We start from the raw sequence: 13316 nt of genomic DNA on the forward strand, positions 1-13316 counted from the left end.
TTATAGTAACAATGTGTAAGATGTACGTGAATGGCTTCCAGGCATTAAAGTTACGTTGTTTAATTTAAAGCTACGTATTTTGTATGTTTTGTGTAAGTTCAGATAAGGAATCGCACACAGAACGCAAGGCTTACATCTATGGTACAGTCAGTAGGATATTCTTCGTAAGAAGAAGTATGGATGACGTCATGAAAAGTACGCGACGATCATCATTCCAGCATAAGTTTATGCAAAGAGAAATTGTGTCGGCTTGATCAATTTCTACGGTAGGAAAGCAAGATTGCACGGTTTGTGTATTATTTACAATAATTGTGCAAGTTCAAATCAGTGTGATACGGCTTGTATCTACGATGTTGTAATATTAAGTTGTCCACAATTATGAATATGTTCGGTTTGAATTTATTCTCAGAGTTCCGGCCAGATTCGGAACAAGTAGAAGATTATTTGACGAGGTTTGGATTAGGTAGATCTGTTGATGAGGGGTTTGGTCCACACTCACGTTTTCTTAGCCACCTGACGTGCGCCGTTCGTGTAGATCCGTCGAATAACTGCACTTTATATATCAGGCTATTGCCAACTCTAGACAATACCATTCCTGGTACATGCTTAGGAGAATTTACCTTTGGGGTCTGCACCCAGACCGGATCATTCGGAAGATATGTAATTTTGTCAAGTCTCTTCCCCGCCGTGATCCAAGAAATGGTGGGCGATCCACTGGCCTTTCCCGCTCAGTCATATCTGTTACCATCCACCAGAGCCATGGTTGAAATCCCAGCACGAAAGCAGAAGGCAAACTTTGAGTTTCTCCTAATCTGGAATTTCTCAAAAACAGAAGAACTTCCGCGATCCTCGCATCCATCCGCAGTGAACTTAAATTGGGGTGTTCCAATACCAATTTTCTCAAATGGTCAAAACAGTGAGATTGGAATGAGGTTTTTCTTTCTCCGACTGAACTTTCATCAAGCCTTTTGCCTCCCTTAATCAGAGGGTCTGTGCACGCCTATGGGGCTAGACCAATGGACGTGTGCGAGGGAACGGGATCGAGTGGAGGGGGGATCGAGTGCAGCAACCAGCTTTTGCAGTACCCACTCGCTCTTCCCCTTGCTCCAGAGATTACCGAGCATAGTGTCTGGTGGTGTTGAGGACTATTGAAATGACCTTCCTGAAGCACGAATTGGATGAAAGCCAAGACGGGTGAGTCGGACATAAGAAAGAAATGGTTCGTAGTGACTGGATTGCATTAGCGGAAAGCGGGAAATCGTGCCAGAGGTTAGCACGTCGCGTCCCAGCCGCCAATTGCAATGTTTTGTCTCAGGCTTGTTCATTTTGTCCGTCGGCGTTTCGGAGGAAACTTTGATAATTTCCAGTCCTGTGTTTGTCCAGGATTCCAGCACGAGTATGGCCTCGGCTATTGTGTCCAAAGGAGGAAGAATGGAGCTGCACCAAGTTTGTTGGTCGCCCTGGGGATGGAGTTCCAGCAAACAATGCCCTTGAAACAGTGCAGGCGCGACGTCGTGTTATTGAACGTTCCTCAATGTGAAATTATGACGTCTTTCATGTAGCGCTGGGTCGCAGTGATGAATTCTGGAGATGGCCTTCAGAAATAGAAAAGTCCCCCCCCCACCCACTCCGAAAATGTAAATAACCTAGCAGATGGAGTACTTTCACTCGCTCGTACCAGTTCGAGTCTCCCACCCTCGATCATATACAATGGAATATCATTTAATGTGACAATAATCTTAGACAAAATATCTGTTCTGGCAGTTTCAGCCCACAATCATATATTTCATTTTCATAAATTACCGTATTGGTAATATAGACTAAACTACATTTTAACATGTAGAAAATGACTGTGTATGTTTAAGTTTCAATGTTACTGCGTCTTTCACCCCACGGTCCATATTTGAGTGCCCACTACCTCAGAAAAATTACTGTTACACGTGTACTACTGGGCTTCGAGTGTATACCGCTCGTTTTGCCTGTTCGAGCGAAGAAACTCTCGATTCCATATGCTATCTAGCGTCCTCCGTGAGAACTTATTTTCAATGTTACATTGATTTAATTGAGAACGTTCAGAATAAGTTCATAAGATATCTATATTATAAAAAATCTAAAAGGTCTTCATATGTAGAGAGAATACCCTAATGACTATTTTATCTGAATTTGGGTTCTCTTCATTAAAATCAAGAAGAGAACTAGCCAAACATATTTTACTTTACAAATGTATAAATAACTCAATTGATGCTCAAGATTGTCTTCAGTTGATAAGATTCACAATTAAACCTAGAACGCTTCGCTCTTATTTGCCATTCAAAATTCAGTAATGGTTAAAATATGTAAACCCCATAATGTACTAATACAAAATAATGTTAACATCGATTTTGTTATGTCTTATACAAATTATGTATTTGTTATTAAACAATTTATTTTTAATTAGTTTTTGTCTAAAGATTTGTACTTTTATATTTTAAGTTATGCTATTAATGCTAAATATAATTTTTGTATGTATCATACAACTGAAAATAGGCATTGATATCATTTAATTATTTGTGTATATGTAATTGGTTTATGTGTTTGTATATGTTCATATTTATGTTTATGTATACGAATATTATGTACTATGTAAACTTATTTACTTGTAAACCCCCGTTGTAAGTGGAGCAATAGCTCTGTATAAATAAATAAATAAACTATTTTGCACTCGAGCGAAATGCTCTCCCTTAAACACTACTAGCAGAGCATTCAAACGACAGCTAAGAAATGTGGCAACCATGTTCATATTTAACTTAGAACGTACTTTTTCTGGACTTTTCGTAATAATAAGCACTGATTTAGTCCTGAATGGGTATATTATTGCCCGTTTTGATAACTGCTAACTAATAATTTATAACAACATTCCATTTCATTGAAACTCAACAATGGACACGTGTTGAGCTGTAGGGCTGGTCTATTGTTGCAAATAATTTCAAATTCTTGCAGCTATTTTAACGGTTAGTCAGTCGACAGCTTGTTGTGGAATGGTAGTGACGGGCTCGTGCAGTCTTTTCGAAATTTACACTTAATATAATTATATTACGTATTAGAGGTCAGGGGCATTTTGAAAATCGTCCACTGTGAATGTAAATGTCCCATGTCCAATTTTTCATTTTTTTTTCACGAGAGACCTTTAAAGTTTGACTTAATACATTAGCTAATTGGATCTGACTGAAAGTTTGTATCATTGCAAAGGCGGCTGATACAGTGAAGCCTCTCTAAAATAAAGTATTTGTTTGGTTAGGTATTTATGCTGTAATTAATTGTTTAAATTTCAGATGGAACAATTGCACTCGACACTAACGTCCATTTTAGAGTGCCAGTATTCTATCTACCAGATAGAGATTTAGAAATGATATTAGGTAGTTGTTCTGCGATGGAGATGAAACAATTTCATCATAAATTTGTCATTCGGTGGCAAAGTAAAATAATTAAATTCAATCAGTCAACTAATTTCATTCCACTATTATTCAACATTTTTGTCTGTTAACAACAAAAGTAAGAATTGAAGTCCACTATAACTTCTAAGCAGCTCCCACAAGTGACTGAGGTTAGAATGCAAGTGGTTTATAACAGATGCCGCTTGTGATTGGTTGAGGGACAATGTCGAAAGGTTTCATTGGCTGTTGGAGTTTGCTTTCTCTTGGCTACTTCCGAATTGTAGCTGAACCAAGCACACTCACAATACAATCAATGTTGGTTGCATGTAGGCATCAGTCGATAGCAGAGATGAAATAATTGCATCCTAAATAAACCACAGACAAAATATCTCGATTTGCATACACTGAAAGATAGAACATTTACATTCTCAATGATTGATTGATTTTGTTTATTTTACTTCGCTTTTCTACCACTTTTGGCTAACTGCGAAGATGAGAACTAGTGATAATATGATGAAATTGATGTAAGGACCTCTGACATCGTAGCGCGCTGTTCTAACCATTCCGCCACAGAGGCCTGCTCAATGGAGGAAATATTAGTACTCTTTTTATTAGTATTGAACACTAGCTCGAAGGCTGTTCGAGGTGTTATGGATACTCGCACACTGGGACACTGAGCATGTATCCACAGGCGACTCGGTGACCAAATGCGAAGAGATTTTCAAGCGACGGTCCTCCCTGAAGGTTGATTACGTTAGCCTGCGGGAAGAGGGGGGAGGAAGGGAGAGGGGGTTCTTTGGGACACCACCTGGTCCGGTTGACTCGTGAGAGGACTTAATTAGATTCCTCTGCAAATCTCTAAACAGCGGGGCCCGGGGACTGAAAATAATCTGGCTTCGCATATGAAGTGGTTGCGGTTGACCCTCTCCGCGTAAGAGGGAAGCGAACCGTGTGAAGCCGCCTAACTGTGGACCCTTGTGTGTGTGTTTGGGAGAAGCGGGTGGGTGTGAGGTATGATGCGTGAGAAATGGGGTCAGCTGGAGACAAATGTGGCCGGCTGGAGAAGCTGGAAGCTCCAGTTCTACTGCACTTGCAACGATGGTGGTTGAGCTCTCTTTCTGTATTTCGACAATATAAGGTCACCTCGAGGTTTCGGTTTTCAATGTAAATTACTTTCCGACTGGCAACACTGCAGGAATGTCTTAACCATTACGCACTAGAGACGGCCAAATCTCGATAAAATTTTATAATTTTCTATCCGGATATTCGGACATTCGGATTATCTGTTGCATCCGAAACGGATATAGGATAATTTGAAATCCGGATATGTTATCCGAGTGTTATGGCCATCTCTATTACGAACCTTATGTTCTACTAACCAGAATACAATGCTAAAGTATATTAATTTTTAATGGATCAATTAAGGCTACGGTGTTGCGAACCCCTTAAAAATCACACACATGTAATCGTTGTTACCTTCCCTCTGTCCTTGAGAGAGCCCAATCCTGTCAATTAATGTAATATTTGAGTTTATCTGTATGCTGTCTTCCAATTGAATGTATTGATGCCAACGTAAGACAATTATGGGCTGAATCTGCCAACTGAACATTTTATACATATATTTGCTTCCTTTTCTGATCTTCAAAAATCTTGTTGATAAAATAAATGAAATGATATAGGTATAGATAAAAATGTAGTGAAGTGTAACTATTTTGCTTAAAGATGTTTTACAACTATTTTATTCAATTAGAAGAATAACCTGTAACCCGTGACTCGACAGCCCTTGAAGGGCCCAGGCCGATCTCCCAACTGCCAGTCTCTCTCCCACAATCCTACCTAGAGGCGTGGAGATCTTCAACCGGTATTGGAGTGACGTGTGGCCAACACGTCGAACCCCCAGCCATTAGAGGAGATTTCCTATACCGGGTTACGCCAGTCACTCGTAGCTCCCCAATTTCCTCACGATGGTGGGTTGCCACCGGTCCTACACACAGGCCGAGAACCCAGAGACTGAATCCAGGCGGACTCGAACCCATGACGTCCCGCACGGCCACGGAGGAGGACCAATTAGAACATGCTGCTGATTTAAGTGTTGAATCCTCGGATCAGATGGATAGTGAATATTAACGATAATATTCTGCGTTAAAAGTACGAAGGTTGGCGCTATTGGGATAAACATTGCTAATATATTTTGTTTCTTTTACTTTATTGAGTCCAGTGACATCAAAGAGAAATCACAGGATGAGACTTTATTGTAAGTTACATCTTACCCTCAACGCACACAGCAGCTGTTATGGTCTGTCTACTGTTTCTCTACCAACAACCAATATGCACAAGAAATATAATAAATGTTACGAGTGTGCACACATCACAATCATCAAGTGATCTCCACAACCCTACTTGCTAGATCTTTGGCTATTGGAGGGCAGTACAGTGGGATCCATAAGTATTACCAAGCAAATTGTCCATCGCCACATTTACTCCCTTTGTTTTATGCAATGAGAGCTTCAAGAACTGACACAATCTGTTTACAATCTCTGGATCAGTATACGTAAACAGTCCTTAAAAATACGTAGAATCAAGATACAAACCAACGAAAATAGTCATGGGCAATTTGCTGAGCAATACTTCTGGATCCCACTGTACCTGTGTTTTGTGAACTTGAGAAAATGCTTAAGAAAATAAATATTCATCGACATTGTGGTCAGACGAATTTCTGTTGTGATAAATTTAGAACGAATACATATTCCATCGCAATACGAAATTGTTGATTTGGTTGTGTATATACAATTTAGACAGACTACGGGCAGTGAGATTCACAACTATGCTAGTAGCGAGCCTGCAGCCAGGCTGTAGTGTTTGGAGGAAAGATAGAAAGAAGGAATATACTGTAATTGGTCCAACGTGTTTGATAGAAACTTGACCCCGTGGCGCCTCTTCTCGGCTAACTCAGTATAGTTTCAGTAGCTCAATATTTTGTGCAAAAATTGTTACATTTTTCTCTATCAATAAAGAAGCATGTGTTGCTATATCAATGGAGAAATTTATTGAGTCCTGTTCGCAATCTAGAGTATATATAATACCTAATAATTATTCACACATGGGTTGTTGGTGGCAAACCAACATTGTACTAGATAAAAATTTTCGATTAAATGAAAAATAACATATCAATAGAGAATGTTTTATTATGCAGGGGTAAAACGGAATGAATAATAACAACATAAAATTAAGTGTAAAGTAAGAAAGTAGGAAATAAGTTTCGTGCATTAATATGACAGTAATATTCATAATGTGGTTTCAGTACCTCAATTATAGTAAACAAATACTACAGCTTTTGATCGAAAGTATCTCTCATGTGTAAAATTTTAGATGCATCACAACGACCGAGGAAAGAAAAATTAAATATTTATGGCAATAAAGACGGAACAGTAATACCAACGACGGATTTTAAACTTCAAAAGAAGTTCCTTCCAGCGTTCCACGTTTACATGTTTTCTCCAATAATTGCGAAAATCTCCGCTGAGAATTGTAAACTTGCTTCTTCAAAACAGAACATGATTGCACGAGAAACAAAATATCAGCGAAGCAACGTGTCAGAGCATAAAAGTCAGGCCTAGAGATAAATATGTAAATAAAATGTTTTCCATTATTTTAACTGCAAACACTGGATATACGAAACAAGCGTATCGTGAGGGTTTTTTTTTAAAAAAAAGGAAGCAACGTTACATTTCTCTCCCCCTTGTAGAGACTGGAAATAAAAAAGAATCTTGCCGCTGTCTTAGCTTCAAGTGTTCTACTTCTCTCTATTTTTGTTATCATCCTTGCCGGCTTATTTTTTTTATTTATTTATCGCATTTTATTGCTCTGTATGAAGATTTACAACCGTCTCCAGAGCATGACAGCTAGATAAAAAAATACCATGTTGACGTCTCAAACAGATTATCTTCGCCAATGCAATAAATTCTCGTGTTTGCGTGTTTGACGGATTGACATTTCCGGAAGCATCGAAATTATATTCTGTGTTCTCCTCTTGCGGGATGGGGAGTGAAGGCTTGGTAAGACAAGGAGGAAGAGGATTTGGGTTTTTCTTTTGCGGGAAGGGAAGGGATGGAGACAGAAAAGCGTGATAAAACCGAGAGAGAAAAACGGAAGAATGGAGACGGGAGAGAAACAGAGGATATGTTGGCGTCAACTTGACTCGGGCTTATTCGAAGGAAGAGGAGTCGCAATGGATTGTGCCAGACTGGAGGAGGCGCGTTTATTAGAACGAAATAGTGATTTATATGCTTCGTCACGTCTCCCATTCTGGGGATCAGGGTTTCTCAAAACCCCGGCTGGGAGCAGAAGAAATTCTTTTTTTCAGTCTATCTCTTCGGTCCACTTTCGATCTGAAGTGCTCGAGGAGAACCATTTACTTCCATCCGCTACGAGATTTCTGTCTACAAGACTACCAGCCGGTAGTGTTGTAAGGTTAGTTAAGGCTCGGCTGGACCTCTTGCAAGTGAAACTGGTTTCTATATTTCCTCTCCTGTAGACCGCTTTGATATTTGAAATTCTCAAAAAAATATGTCTGCTTAGAGTTTCTTCTAGGGCATTCACTTGAATCGTCGTGTGATTTGCTTCGTTGTTGTCTACATATTCGCAATAGTTAAGTAGGCTTAACTAACCACGAAACTGTCGAGAACAGCTAAACGCAGGGCCATGAATTTTGGCGGGTGGCAGAAGTTCGCGCTGTTGCCACGTCGGAGTACAACCACGTGTGTTCGGAGGTTTAAGAGAATGAAAGACCTCGTTGTAGAGTTGGTCTTTGTAATCCATGTGATACACACTGACAAATTTGCTCGAAAGGTCAGGGATGACACAAAAGTGTCCCGGAGAGAGGTCGGTCTGACGCTCGAACTAGGCAACGCAGCTGGTTGACGTTGCCACACAGTGCGCGGGAACGAGCGACTTTTGTCCCGCTCTCGCTTAGCTATTCCCTTATGTGGCAGCAGCGCAACTCTGCCCAGCCGCCTATTTTCGACGCCGTGCGTTTAGACACGTACCTTCAAGTCTGTTTAGGAATTTACCCTTCGCTCCTCACGTCGTGAGCACAAGACTTGTATAAACTTCCTGTTTTACATTAATAAAAGGTTTATTCTTTGCGAACGCACTTAACGACAATTGACTAACTTAAATACACACTTTTGTATTGTTCTAGATATTTCTATAGTACCATTGACTTGTTGCTGTGCTATTGAGAGTTTGTTGATAACACTATCGGTTTTTTTTCAAAATCATGGAGCCAGGTTGAAATATGAAGGTTAATATATTTTTTCATCTAATACTAGTTGCCTGCGATATCCTAAATATTTGACAAATTACAAAACACACAAACACAACATTCCAAATGAACAGAAGACAACTATAATGTAATGTCAAGCCCATTACAACAGTAAAAGCAAAGACACAAGAAATTTCACATGACTGCTCTTCAATGAATTCTAAGCAGATATATTTTTTTCACAATTTGAAATGTCATAGCGGTTTTTAGAAAGGACAGAAAATTCGAAAACGACTTACAAGGGAGGTTATCTAAGTGTCCCCCTCCGATTTCCATAAAACTTGGCAGGTGTATAGAGGGGCCCAAAGGAAGAAATACGTGTTGTTTTGTTACGGCTAAAAAAACTGGTTTAGGAGGCAAAACCTCCCCTCAAATGTCAAGATGAGGACAAATTGAAGTTGGAATCTGACCCCTGTGTCCCCATCCGATTTCCATGAAACTTGGAAGGTGTATAGAGGGGCCCAAAGGAAGAAATAGGTGTTTTTTGTTTCGGCTAAAAAACAGTTTCTAGTTGGCAAACCCCCTCAAATGTCAAGATGAGGACAAATTGAAGTGGGGATCTGACCCCTTTGTCCTCCTCCGATTTCCATGAAACTTGGAAGGTGTATAGAGGGGCCCAAAGGAAGAAATACGTGTCTTTTGTTTCGGCTAAAAAACAGTTTCTAGTTGGCAAAACCCCACTCAAATGTCGAGATGAGGACAGATTGAAGTGGGGATCTGACCCCTGTGCCCCCCTCTTGTATCCTTGGCTATGCATATCACCTATATGATATCTAGGTGATGCTTGATAGGATAATGGTTCCCATGTGCGGCTATTTTGATGCTCCGTTACCCTGCCTTAATCCGTCTATTGTTATGCCCATGCCTATCCGGGAACAACGGTGTCTATGAATTCGGCATCTCTCTACAATTGCACTGCGTTTGGTACCGACAATCATACAATTCTGTGCTGTGTGTGTTCCAATTATAATTATATGAGCGTGTTGTTCCTATGCCAGATTTACGTGGTTTCGGAGTCAGATCCCCACTTCAATCTGTCCTCATCTTGACATTTGAGGACGGTTTTTAACCCCTAAACAATTTTTTAACCGAAACAAAAAAAAACAGGTATTTTTTCCTTTGGCACACTCTATACACCTGCCACGTTTCATTAAAATCGGAGGGGGACACAGGGGTCAGATCCCCACTTCAATTTGTCCTCATCTCGACATTTGAGGGGGGTTTTGCCCCCTAAAACAGTTTTTTTATCCGAAACAAGAAAACACGTATTTCTTCCTCTGGGCCCCTCTATACACCTGCCACGTTTCATGAAAATTGGAGTTGGACACAGGGGTCAGATCCCCACTTCATTTTGACATTTGAGGGAGGGTTTTGCCCCCTAAAACAGTTTTTTAGCCGAAACAAAAAAACACGTATTTCTTCCTTTGGGCCCCTCTATACACCTGCCAAGTTTCATGGAAATCGGAGGGGGACACTTAGATAACCTTCCTTGTTAGTTGGCGTTCGCCAAAGGACCAGCGGGTCTGTACGATTGTAGGATGTGTGGCTACTTCTGTTGGGTCTCGCTGATCGCACTAAACTCGAAACAACCTTTTCGTCAAGCCCCGCGCCCTTCGTCTTCTGACGTAAGTGCGGAATCCCTTCGGTATTAGGTTAGGGTGGTCTCTTAGCACATATACCGTGCAATTTTTCTGAGCATTGTTAAGATTGCTAACTTAACAGTTTATATTCTGTTGTTATAATGTAGTGAAGCCATGTTGTACAATTGTACTAAATGATTATTTTATAAATTAAGTTTTTATTTAACATGTAGTTTTAATTATAACAGGCTTGATCAAAAATGTATTATTTATGATAAGAGACCTAAAGCTAACTAGCCTAAAATAACAACGAAAGCATTTAGCCTGACGTGAGAAGACGAAGGGCGGGGCTTGACCAAAAGGTTGTTTGAGTCTTGTGCGATAAGTGATACCCACCTCTGTTACAGTCCAGCAAGACCAACCATGATTCCCTGAATCAATGGTCTTGCAACTTTTTCCCTCTGCTTGGAGTGCTTGATAGAAGTTAATTTTCTTTACATATGTTGTCAACAGAGTTCCTACGCAGCAAAATATACTTGAATTTTCGCCGTTGATGCTGGACAAACCGGTTAGAGTTGAGAAAATGTGTGTGTTGCAGGAGCAACTCATGAGCTTGAGTGATGAAATGGCAGCAAGCTTCGACCTATAAAGCCAAGAAGAGCAACAACGCGTTGACCGTGCCTGGCGGGCCTTGGACCTCAAAGAGCTGTTGCGCCACAAAGTTTGGTTAGTATAATTTACATCTTATTACCTAAACTTGGAGATTGTAACAGTCTCATTCTCCTAGCGCGACTAGGTCACGGGTTAAAAGCTGTCTGCTGTATACATGCAGCTTTTGTTGTGGTGTAAGTTGAATATTCAAATCTTTTTTACAGAATACACATCATGAGACTATTGGGGTCTCTAAATTATTCAGAGAACGCAGCCCCCTCTCTCCCCTACGTCCAACGCCCGCTATACCATATCACAAGGATGTTACATGCATTAGCAAGCTAGTGGAAAGGTTGTTGTAAATCGCTTTACAGCGATTGCTTGGCACTTAAACAGCCATATTAGTAACCTATTCCTCCACCAACAAAATCTCATGTATTATAAATTATTTTAGTACCAAAAGTCAATTTTCGTCCTCTTTAAGTCGCAACATTGAGGATGAACATTGATCAGTTAAAATTGATGAAGAAACCATGCCATGAGTATTAAGTGTGCCATACAGATCCATATATCATCAGCAATCTGACATATCCGGTGTTATTGAACTTCCGTTGACCTACAAGGCCACGAGGATATTTTTACAGGACGGCACGCGGATCCTGTAAAACTCTTCACACACTTGATCACAATGCTATAACGTTAGTCACTAGTCTTTCTGGGTAGAGACCTTGGAAAATTTTAAATTGGGTTTCTCCATATCTTTTCTTGTTTCACACATTATCTTTGGATGCTCACGCACCACACACACACACACACACACACACACAGAGAGAGAGGGAGAGAGAGAAGGGGGGAGGGAGAGGGAGGGAGAGAGAGAGAGAGAGAGAGAGAGAGAGAGAGAGAGAGAGAGAGAGAGAGAGGGGGTACGTTATGACGCAGCGAGAAACAATATCAAGAGTCATTCACTCTTCCTCTGGAATGAGGTCATAGACGGATGTCTTCAAATTCCATGGGTATCAAAGTTCTGCTGACTCATCCGTCGGATTTGTTCAAGGTCAACGGGGTTCAGTAACACCGGATGTGACGCATTTATCTATAGTGCCTCACGTTCTACTCCCAGGCTGGGAATCGAAACCGAAACTAACATTTGTCGGCCACTAAACGCGCTGCCACCATGCACAGTCAATAAATAGATAAATAAATAAATACATACGTTCATACATGTTCATCTTTGAGGTAAACGTATTAGAATTTTATCACCAGAATTTTGTCCTCTTATATCATTTGTATATTTGTATGTAGAATTATTTCTTCCAATTTATTCTGTACATCAATGTTAGCAGTTAAAGGTTTGGCATGTGGAAAAACTTCACAAGGTTTGTGCGTGTGTATATCTAGGGCCATCTGCCATGAATTTATTGGCTCTCCCCTCCAATTGGCGAGGAAGTTTCCGCCATGGACGAACCCATGTAAAGGGAGGAAGCTCTCGCCTTCCTCAAAAGATGTATTTCTCTTCTGACAGCCTCTCGGACGCCCTTTCTCCTTGTGATTTATAAATGAAAGGTCGCGGCATTTATCTGCTTCACGCAAGAGAAGAAGGACAGGGCAAGGAGTAAGAAAAGATGCTGGTTGGGATTTCCCCTCTCCATTGGTTCTCTCTGAGTACCTTTCGATGATGGTCGCAAGAAGAACGAAAAATGCAGGTAAAAAGAAATTCTTTCCGGTTTCCCCTTCTGAATGGCTCAAAGTTACTGTTTCATGCCACCTTCCCAGAGTAACTTTCCCACTTGTGACAAATACTGTGATCTAAGTTAGCAATTGAAAATAATTCTAGATTTTGAGGATGAAACTCAGTTTCAAGTTTGATTGATTGGATATATTTTACTTCGCTTTTCTTCATGTTTTTTACTAATTGCGAAGATGAGGATGAGTGATGATACAATGACAAGTACATACATGCCAACAAACATCGAGCCTGTTGCAGATCGGCATTTGTTTTTTCGCCCTGAGAATGTTAATCCCAAAACTGCATGACTCATACTTCAAGTACAAGCAGATTGTACAAAATCAACAAGAACCCTTTAACACAATATAGAGAAACGAGGAGAGCTACCACAATATTTTCATAACATCCACACTCGCTGCAGAGAAATTGGATCGAAAACAAAAGAACACTCTTTGTCCGAGTATATGAAATGGTAGTCTTGTTTTTCACATTTATGTACATACAAGTGTTAGCTCTGAGGGCAAAGAGTGTACTGTATTTACGTATAATCCTCCTCACTCTCCATAAACTTTACATGAAAGCCGGCTGTAATTGGGTTGAACAATTTCTCTCACAAAGCAAAT

Source organism: Lepisma saccharinum, chromosome 14 (genome assembly GCF_977018435.1).
Source record: "Lepisma saccharinum chromosome 14, izLepSacc3.1, whole genome shotgun sequence".
Lineage (NCBI taxonomy): Eukaryota > Metazoa > Arthropoda > Insecta > Zygentoma > Lepismatidae > Lepisma > Lepisma saccharinum.